This window comes from Pleurodeles waltl, chromosome 5 (assembly GCF_031143425.1).
Source record: "Pleurodeles waltl isolate 20211129_DDA chromosome 5, aPleWal1.hap1.20221129, whole genome shotgun sequence".
Taxonomy (NCBI): domain Eukaryota; kingdom Metazoa; phylum Chordata; class Amphibia; order Caudata; family Salamandridae; genus Pleurodeles; species Pleurodeles waltl.
The window spans coordinates 1,860,007,572-1,860,017,316 of record NC_090444.1 but is presented as its reverse complement, the minus strand read 5'-3'; the positions used below and the strand labels follow the sequence as shown (position 1 = coordinate 1,860,017,316).

Here is a 9,745-nt window from a genome sequence, read left to right as displayed (position 1 = left end):
AAGAGTCTCAACAGTGTCGAGAGTGGGCAGGAGCCCAGGAAATGCCAGCTGAGGGTGCAAGGAAGCTGCCACCAGATGGAAGAAGCTTGGTGTTTTGCAAGAACGAAGAGGACTAGGAACTTCCCCTTTAAAGGATGGATGTCCCACGTCCTGAAGAAGCTTGCAGAGGTGTTCCCATGCAGAAAGACCGCAAACAAGCCTTGCTAGCTGCAAGGGTCACGGTTAGGGTTTTTGGATGCTGCTGTGGCCCAGGAGGGACCAGGATGTCGCCACTTGGATGAGGAGACAGAGGGGGCGCCCAGCAAGTCAGGGAGCTGTCACAGAAGCAGGCAGCACCCGCAGAAGTACTGGATCAGGCACTTAGAAGAGGAGAGAAATGGAGTCCACCCAAAGTCACAAAAGGGAGTCCCACGACACCAGAGGACAACTCAGGAGGTTGTGCACTGCAGGTTAGAGTATTGGGGACCCAGGCTTGGCTGTGCACGAAGGAAATCCTGGAAGAGTGCACAGGAGCCGGAGCAGCTGCAAATCACGCAGTACCCAGCAATGCAGTCTAGCGTGGGGACGCAAGGACTTACCTCCACCAAACTTGGACTGAATAGTCACTGGACTGTGGGAGTCACTTGGACAGAGTTGCTGAGTTCCAGGGACCACGCTCGTCATGCTGAGAGGGGACCCAGAGGACCAGTGATGCAGTCTTTTGTTGCCTGCGGTTGCAGGGGGAAGATTCCGTCGACCCACAGGAGATTTCTTCAGAGCTCCTGGTGCAAGAAGGAGGCAGGCTACACCCAGAGCATGCACCACCAGGATACAGGCGAGAAAGCCGGCAGGATGAAACGATACAAGGTTGCAGTAGTCGTCTTTGCTACTTTGTTGCGGTTTTGCAGGTGTCCTGCGCAGTCAGCGGTCGATCCTTTGGCAGAAGGTGAAGAGGGAGATGCAGAGGAACTCTGGTGAGCTCTTGCATTCGGTATCTGAAGAATTCCCCAAAGCAGAGACCCTAAATATCCAGAAAAGTAGGTTTGGCTACCTAGGAAGGAGGATAGGCTAGTAAGAAAGGTAAGAGCCTATCAGAAGGAGTCTCTGACGTCACCTGCTGGCACTGGCCACTCAGAACAGTCCAGTGTGCCAGCAACACCTCTGTTTCCAAGATGGCAGAGGTCTGGGGCACACTGGAGGAGCTCTGGTCACCTCCCCTGGGAGATGCAAGTCAGGGGAGTGGTCACTCCCCTTTCCTTTGTCCAGTTTCGCGCCAGAGCAGGGCTGGGGGATCCCTAAACCGGTGTAGACTGGCTTATGCAGAGATGGGCAGCATCTGTGCCCATCAAAGCATTTCCAGAGGCTGGGGGAGGCTACTCCTCCCCAGCCATCACACCTATTTCCAAAGGGAGAGGGTGTCACACCCTCTCTCAGAGGAAATCCTTTGTTCTGCCGTCCTGGGCCAGGGCTGCCTGGACCCCAGGAGGGCAGAAACCTGTCTGAGGGGTTGGCAGCAGCAGCAGCTGCAGTGGAGACCCGGGAAAGGCAGTTTGGCAGTACCCGGGTTCTGTGCTAGAGACCCGGGGGATCATGGAATTGTCTCCCCAATGCCAGAATGGCATTGGGGAGGCAATTTCATGATCTTAGACATGTTACATGGCCATGTTCAGAGTTACCATTGTGACGCTATACATAGGTAGTGACTTAAGTGCAGTGAAAATGTCTGTGAAATAACGTGGACGTTATTTCACTCAGGCTGCACTGGCAGGCCTGTGTAAGATTTGTCAGATCTCCCTATGGGTGGCAAAAGAAATGCTGCAGCCCAAAGGGATCTCCTGGAACCCCAATACCCTGGGTACCTCAGTACCATATACTAGGGAATTATAAGGGTGTTCCAGTATGCCAATGTGAATTGGTGAAACGGAGATTGAGACCTGAGTGTTTAAAGGCCTCTGTCTCATCCCTCCACTTGACAGCGAGGCCCACCAGTTCACCAGGAGGAAACGATTCAGAGGACACCTAGGAGACTGCGAACAAAATATATGTATATACATGAATATATATATATATATATATATATATATATATATATATATATATAGAGAGAGAGAGAGAGAGAGAGAGAGAGAGAGAGAGATCGATCTAAATAGATAAAACTTACTGACCTATCCGTTGGTGTCCCGGTCTCATTCATTCCTCTGTGACAGGAACTTTTTTAAAAAGCGAGAGCTATTGGCTTTGCCAATGCTCGTTTAGCTCTGCGGCTGTCACTGGCGGTCTGTGCTCCTACGTATGTGGCTATAATTGCACATGTCTATGTAGGGTGAATGACATTTTCTCCGGGGGCAATGCAGCCATTGTCTCTGTCTCCAGGTCTCCAGGGTTTAGGGCAGTGGAAAAAACTGGCAAATGGAAAGAAATACATTGAGTAATGAAATACCAGCAGTTAAATAGTTAACTGCAGATCACCTGCGGGCACGGGTAGGACTCTACATACCAGGCACATTCTTAACAATTTATTGTTGTTAGACAAACACATCTGCCACTTGTGTCAACTGTCCCAAAAATCAATCATTAAGTGCAGTTGCTTCAAGACACTGGCCCGAGCTGACGTCTCTCTCTGAACTGGATCTGAAGTAGAGTTTTCTGCCACATCGAGACACTGCGGGCGGAACAGGATTTGCTCGCACATATCCCCTGATAAAAGGTAACTTCTGCTCATTATTACTTGGAGAAAATACGCCTCCCTGACTGTACTTCCCCAGGGCCGGCGAGCTGCCCCTGGAGCCCCGTAGTCCCAGGTCTCATGTTATGCTCTGTTGTTGTAGAGGATCACAGCAGAGTCTTTGGCAGCGCTGAGACTCCAGAGCATACCCGCCCCCGTGCATGTACACGTGCACTACATAGTGTTGTATTATAGCATCTGTGAAGCACTTAGGGCCAAATGTGCTAACATTAGTGTTTGCAATTACCAAATAGCATTTTTTTGCGATTCGCTATTAGGTAACTGCAAACGCTAATGTACTAAAGAGTGTTTTACACTTTTTAAAATTCCTAGTGGGTCTCAACTAGTCCTACCTCATGAATATTGATGAGGTAGGCAAAAGTTGGCGACCCATTGGAAATAGCAAAAATAACAAGGATGGTAGTCAGCAGACCACCATGTCTGTGATTGCTTTTTAATAAAGCAATCTTTTTTGGGGGGTAAATGCAGCACATATTTACTTAAAGGAAAAGGGGATGCATTTAAAAAGAAAAAAAAGTTTTCTTTTCATTTTTGAAGAGTGAGCAGTGGTCCTTTGGATCAACAAAGGGGAAGGGATCCCAATGGGTGACCATCTACTTTGAGTTGGAGGTAAATTGTGAAAATTGTGCGACCTCATTTTGATCACAAAACATTAGTACATACCATTCTGATTAGGTATTAGGACAGGACGCCCTCAACACGTTGCCCTTCCAAATACCGAATCGCAAAACCCATATTACTGTTCGGTACCAAGTTACTGAATCACAATTTGGGCTTCGTACACCCCAAGAACTATTTTTCTGGTCACAAATAGCCCATTCTGCGAATCGGGCTGTTTGCAATTGAAAAAGTGCTTTGTACGTCTGGCCCTTGCTGTCTTATGTGGGGCAATGAAGCACTTCTGCGCATGGGTGGCATGGCACGTCTACTTATGCGGTAAAAAGTGCATTATCTTTGAATTGCTTCCATGTTGGGAAGTGTTAACATATCATGTATGATGAAATGAAAACACACCGCCGGGATACCATAGAAGGTGATAGAGTGGTTACAAATTCACATGACATAACCACCGAGGTGCGGTTATTGTGTTATCAGACGCAGCATGTGGTAGTATGTTTGTGGTATGCTGAAGCTCAGTCCTGCTTCTTATGCTTGTTGTGGGAAGAGGTTGTTCAATCTGTGCTCTTGTTTGTCCGCAAGAGGTAACAGGTGTTGAGAAAGAGTGAAAGAGGCCCAGAGATCTGCTCAGAGCCGCTGTGTTATAGTCCTCCTTTATCTGCTCGTTCTTTAAAAGACATAGGCCCTCATTACGAGTCTGGGGTCTTAAGACCACCAGACTCGCTCTGGCCAGGTGCCCGCCAGTCGACCGCCGGGCAGTCTCGGTGGTTGTAATCCACCCGGATGGTGCTGCATGCCCAATCCGCCAGCCCTTTTCATGGAGGATGCACTGGGGGGGGTCGGGAGCACCTTTGGGGCCCCTGCATTGCCAAAGCACATGGCATGAGCAGTGCAGGGGCCCCCATGGACAGCCCCGTCGTGATTTGCACTGCCTGAATTACCGACATTGGAAAGTACCGGCAGGTGCTGCTGCACCAGCTGCATTGCCACATTGCCGCCGGCTCGATTACGAGCCGGTGTCAATGTGAAGGCCCTGTTTCCCGCTGGGCCTGCAGGAATGCTGTTTCTGCCCGCCGGTCCAGCTGGAAACTTGTAATAGGACTGGCGGTGTTCTGGCCTCACTGGCAGTCAGACTGCGGTATGAGTTTGGCGGGCAGCCTCCGCTACGCGCCAAACTCGTACTGAGGGCCATAATGTGAAAACAGTCCCTTCATCTTTATCACCCATTTTCCTACTATAGGATGCGGGTGCTCAGGGTATGGGACTATTTGAGGTTTGCAGGTTGGACTTTGTTATAGTCCCCTGCGGACCAGCAGTTGTGGCAGGTTTCTTTGGTCTTCACAGGGATGTCTGGTTAATATTGAGTAACTAGTCGAGAGGGCGGATGTAGTCTGTATCTGTGCCACAGGTACTCAATATTCATTGTATGTCTGTCCTATTGACAAGAGAGCAGGTAGTGAGTTAGTATATATTATCATTTGGTGGCATGGATTATATCTATTGATTCTTGGAGGACCATCATAAAGATGAGAGTTTCCGTCCTCCGTCTTGAGGTTTGAAGTAACTGGTGGGGGAGACATAGGGCCTCATTATGGCCCTGGCAGCCAGCGTGAGTCTACCGGCAGTGAATTATGACCGTGGTGCTTTAGCCAGAGGCATACCGCTGGCCCCTCCAACTGACCGCCAGGCGGTCATAATCCCCAGATTATGGGATTATGAGTACCCAACCGCCAGCCTGTCCATGGCGGTAAACACTGCCATGGAAAGGCTGGCGGAAAGGGGGACTTGGGGTGCCCCTGGGGGCCCTTGCACTGCCCATGCACTTGGCACTTGGCATGGGCAGTGCAGGGTCCCATAGGCACAGCCCCATCGCGCATTTCACTGCCTGAATTTCGGGCAGTGAAATGTGCGACAGGTGCTGCTGCACCCGCTGCACATCAACATTGCCACCGGCTCTATTATGAGCGGCTGCAACGTTGACGTGACTTTTCCGCTGGGCCAGCGGACGGAAACCCTGTCATAATAGGGAGCCACATATACTGCCAGCACTTAGTAAGACTGCGGAAGTCGTAATGAGGCCCATAGTTTACTATTTCTCGGACACAGAAGGGGATGGGGTATGGTTAGAGTCCTATTTGTCATTAAAGATGTTAGGGAACAACAGATGCAAAGTGGCAGGAGGCATGGTTTGTATTGCCTGGAGACGCATGCTGCATGGCTGTGATGGCATATTTATTACATTACATCCATATGTTGAGTGTCCCTGCATGGGTCTGGTGCCTGTTTCTGTCTTCTTGACCTGGAGTGCTCATCAGTAATGTTTCCTAGCTCTGGACCTTGCTTATACATCTTTGTGTATTGCTCCTTCCAAGTATTGCTGCCTCTTCTACAGCCAGCAAAGATGGTGTATATTTATTTTGGCTCTGAGGGGTAATTTCTCAGTCTCTGAATGTCTTTCAGACAGGATCTCGTATACCATAAGCTTATGCATCTGTTTTCCACAATGAAAGCAAGATCACAGCACTGGTGCTGCAGTATCAGAGTAAACAATCCCTTAAACTCAGTGAGGCTTCTTCCTACTTTCAATGCCATTTGAACCTAATGCCAGCCTTTGTGAAGTGAGTTGTAGGCAATGCTTCTTGGGATTTGTGGAACTCTTGTACCTCTTTTACATTGGTTGGTGAGGGTCAGTCTCAGTCAGTCTTTATTTTATTTAGAGCCACATTCCTTGTTCTGAGATTACGAAACCTGGAAAAAAAAAAACAATATTTGTGGGCCTTTGGCGCAGGGCAGCAAGTCACCTGTGTAGAAAAGTACCCTCTTTTTGGCATGTTACCCCCATTTTCTGCCTCATGTCAGTGTGTTAGACTGTGTCACTGGGATCCTGCTAACCAGGACCCCAGTGATTCTGCTCTCGTCTGTAAATTTTGTCACTACTTACTGGTGACCCAGTATTTCATTCAAAATTGGCATACTGGTGCCCCCTTATAAGTCCCTGGTTTATGGTACCTAGGTACCCAGGGCATTGGGGTTCCAGGGGATCCCTATGGGCTGCAGCATTTATTTTGACACCCATAGGGAGCCCATGCAAAGGCTTCTGCAGTACTGCCATTGCAGCCTGCGTGAAAAGGTGCATGCACCCTTTCACTGCCATTACACTGCACCAGGTCACTTATACCTGACCCATATTGCAGGCCTTCTAGCACTGAAGGCTGGGTGCAGAGTACCTGTGTGTGAGGGCACCCCTGCACTAGCAGAGGTGCCCCCACAACATCCAGGACCATTTTCCCAGACTTTGCGAGTGCGGGGACACCATTTTTACCATGCACTAGACATACATCATTACCTATGTCCAGCTTCACAATAGTAACTCCGAATTTGGCCATGTTTGGTATCGCAGAGGTAAATTAAACTTATGAGTATTTCACATTATAATTTACACTTTTGAGTAATTCTATCACTTTGGCTATTCTCAAAATCTGACTGTAAAGTTATCCAAAAGTGTAGACTTACACATCTCCGCCAGGTATGGGTGTAAGTTGTGGAATTTCTCTTTGTGAAAGTCTACGGAGTTACATAAAAAACTTCTCAAAATTCCACGTAGTTTCCCCTATGGGTGCAAAAAATGCACATTGCCCTGTGATCTAGTGCCGGGAGTGCTTTCTGCACTGACAAATCGGTATGAACGGCAACTCATAGTGCGCTAGAGTGCACACATTCTTAACAATTTCCTTGTCTAACAAACACATCTTCAGCCACTTGTGTCAACTACCCTGGAATTAATCATTAAGTCTTTGCCTAAATTGGATGTAAAGTCTTAAAATCCTGTCTGAAGGGTCCAGTTTGCTGCAGCGGAGGCTGCGAGGAGCGTTGTGGTTGATCGTTGCTGTAGCGTGAGGAACAGGCTGAGCAGATCCTGTCATGCATCGCTGACGGTCATTGCTGGACATTCACGTTTGTGGTCACCATGAGCTGTTGAATCTGTAGCTTGAAATACAGATCTTGCGTCTCCCAGTCATTACTGGCAGTCTGGATCCACCAGTACTTTACATTGGTGATCGTTGTGGGCGCCAGGCTGTCAGCACAAACAGTGGTCACTTAGAGCCCAGAACGTCAGGATTTCTCCTTTTATTCACAGGATAACTGAAGTCATCCAAGGACCATTCCAGCAGTTGCAGAAAGGCCTCTGCAACTTGTTATGCCCCATTAGCTCTTAACAGGAAGTCAGGCAACTAATCCTTTCAGTCAATCTGCCCAGGATAAAGAGAGTAGGTCCAGTCTTCCTTCTCAAAGAGCAGGACTGGCCTCAAGTAGCAGAGCAGTCCTCTGGCAGCAGGCCAAAGGACTTCTTCTGTACTATCCACAGGTTCAGGAATGTACTGAAGTGTGAATCTGAGGATCCTATTTTTATACCTGAAGACCTGAAGTGGAAGGTCCTGAAAAATCGTTCCTCCCTGCTGAGGCTCCAGAGGCCTGGGGTAACAAAGGGTATTGTGAAGCTCTTTGTGTGTGTGCTGAAGCTGCTCCTCTGAAATGTGAGTGGGGATGTGCACTCCATCCTCCCAAAATCTAGTTCCTCTTTGTATTATTGTCTGGGAGAAATACACAAAGGCCAACTGTCATGTGTCCGAAGGTATAGGCTGCAGGCACCAAAAGGGTTAAGACAAGAAAAATTCCAACTTTCTAAAAGTGACATTTTCAGAATTGTGACTTAACATGGACTTTACCATTAAAGAGAATAGTAAATTACAATAATTTAGACACCAAGCATGAACTTTCTACCTGTTCCCAAAAAATGTTACCATTTAGTAAATGTAATAACGTAACCCAATGTTATGCTATGGAAGAGATAGGCCTTACAGCAGTGAAAAACTAATTTGTGAGAGTTTCACTACCAGGACAGGTAAACCCTAAAAGTAAATGTTCAACTTTTTGAATAAAACACACTTGGCTCTACGGGCTGTTTAAGGCATAGTTTAGTGGTGACTTACATGCATTAAAAAGGGAGTTTTGGGCTTCTAATTTTTTTTTATTTTGCCAAGACAAGTTGGTAGTTTTAAAACTGCACACAGGCTGTAATTGCAGGCCTGTGACAAAATGTAAAGGGTTAGTTATGTGGGTGGCACAATAATTACTGTAGACCCACTAGTGTACACAAAAAGACAACCCAGTGTTCTCATGTGGGCTTTGGTTTCTATAATAAGGTAAACATAAATGCCTATAAGGGAGTCATTTGGAATACAGAATAATGGCAGTACTTTGATTATTCAGTGTTGTCCTAGAGTGACATTTGAACTCAATTAGTTACAATTTATAGGGAAGAAACATTTATAAAGCGTGAATAAATCACATAATCAGGTCCATATGCTTTTACAGATTGAATTAGAAGCAAACAAATTAAGAATATAGATCTTCAAAGTAAATGATGGCACATAGCACATTGACAATGTGTTGCCTACTTGTCAGGATACTTCAATTCGATTTCCTCAGAAGCAGAAGATAACTCCTCAGTCCCGACCCGAGCTACTCACAACGAATATTAATCCTTCGTGCTGAGTACCCCGGAGGGGGAAAGGGGAATGGGATGGTAGAGAGACTGCCACAGAGATGATGAACGCCAGTACTCAGTCTGCCTCTTCACATCTAAGATTGGATGCAGCACCTGCAAGAGTCACAGTCGCAATTACTAGGGACATACAACATCAGTTTTTCACTTTCTACTCTCAACACTTAATTCTCTTTAATTCTATTATTTCTTCACTCACCCTGAGTTCTCTGTAGCCTTGCTTCTCTCTATAAATGATAGCTCTTCTTAAAAAAATGCTTATTACTGATTCTGGAAGAACTTCTCAACCTTTGTTAGAGATTGGTTTTATGTTGCTATATATATATATATATACATATATATATATATATAGTTGGTGATAATGCGTTCTTCAAATCAGCTGATGTTATTTAATTTCTCCTGTCTTATTGTGACTTCTGTCAATACTTGTATTTGTAAATGCTTGTTTATTAAAGTTTGTTTCTCCTTTCTTACTTCGACATTTGTTGATAACTTGTATTTGTAAATGCTTGTTTATTACAGTTAGTTTCTCCTTCCTTACTTCGACATCTGTCGATAACTTGTAGTTGTAAATGCTTGTTTATTTAAGTTTGTTTCTCTTTTAAACTCTATTTTGGTTTATTACCATTGAATTTGTAAATGCTTATTTGTTAACAGTTCGTTTCTCCTTTAAACTTGGCCTTCGTTTATAACCTTGACATTTGTAGATGCTTGCTCTTTTAAAGTTCATTTTTTCTTTGACTTTAATATCTTAAACAAGAACCTTGTAAACATAAGGTTAATTCAAACATTAACTCTGTAGCCTTGCCGACTTCCACGGGAACGGTCTACTATCA

At 46.1% G+C, this 9,745-nt stretch overlaps 1 protein-coding gene across 2 annotated transcripts in view; it reads left to right on the top strand.

The window, feature by feature from the left end:
* The first annotated feature begins 2,568 nt into the window (after positions 1 to 2,568).
* Positions 2,569 to 9,745, top strand: part of LOC138296885 (solute carrier family 22 member 7-like) — a 248,671-nt gene continuing 241,494 nt past the window's right edge. For both annotated transcript variants that reach the window (XM_069236379.1, XM_069236378.1), the window contains exon 1: positions 2,569 to 2,686. The gene's annotated coding sequence lies outside the window, so the exon portion shown is untranslated. The remainder of the gene's footprint in view (positions 2,687 to 9,745) is intronic.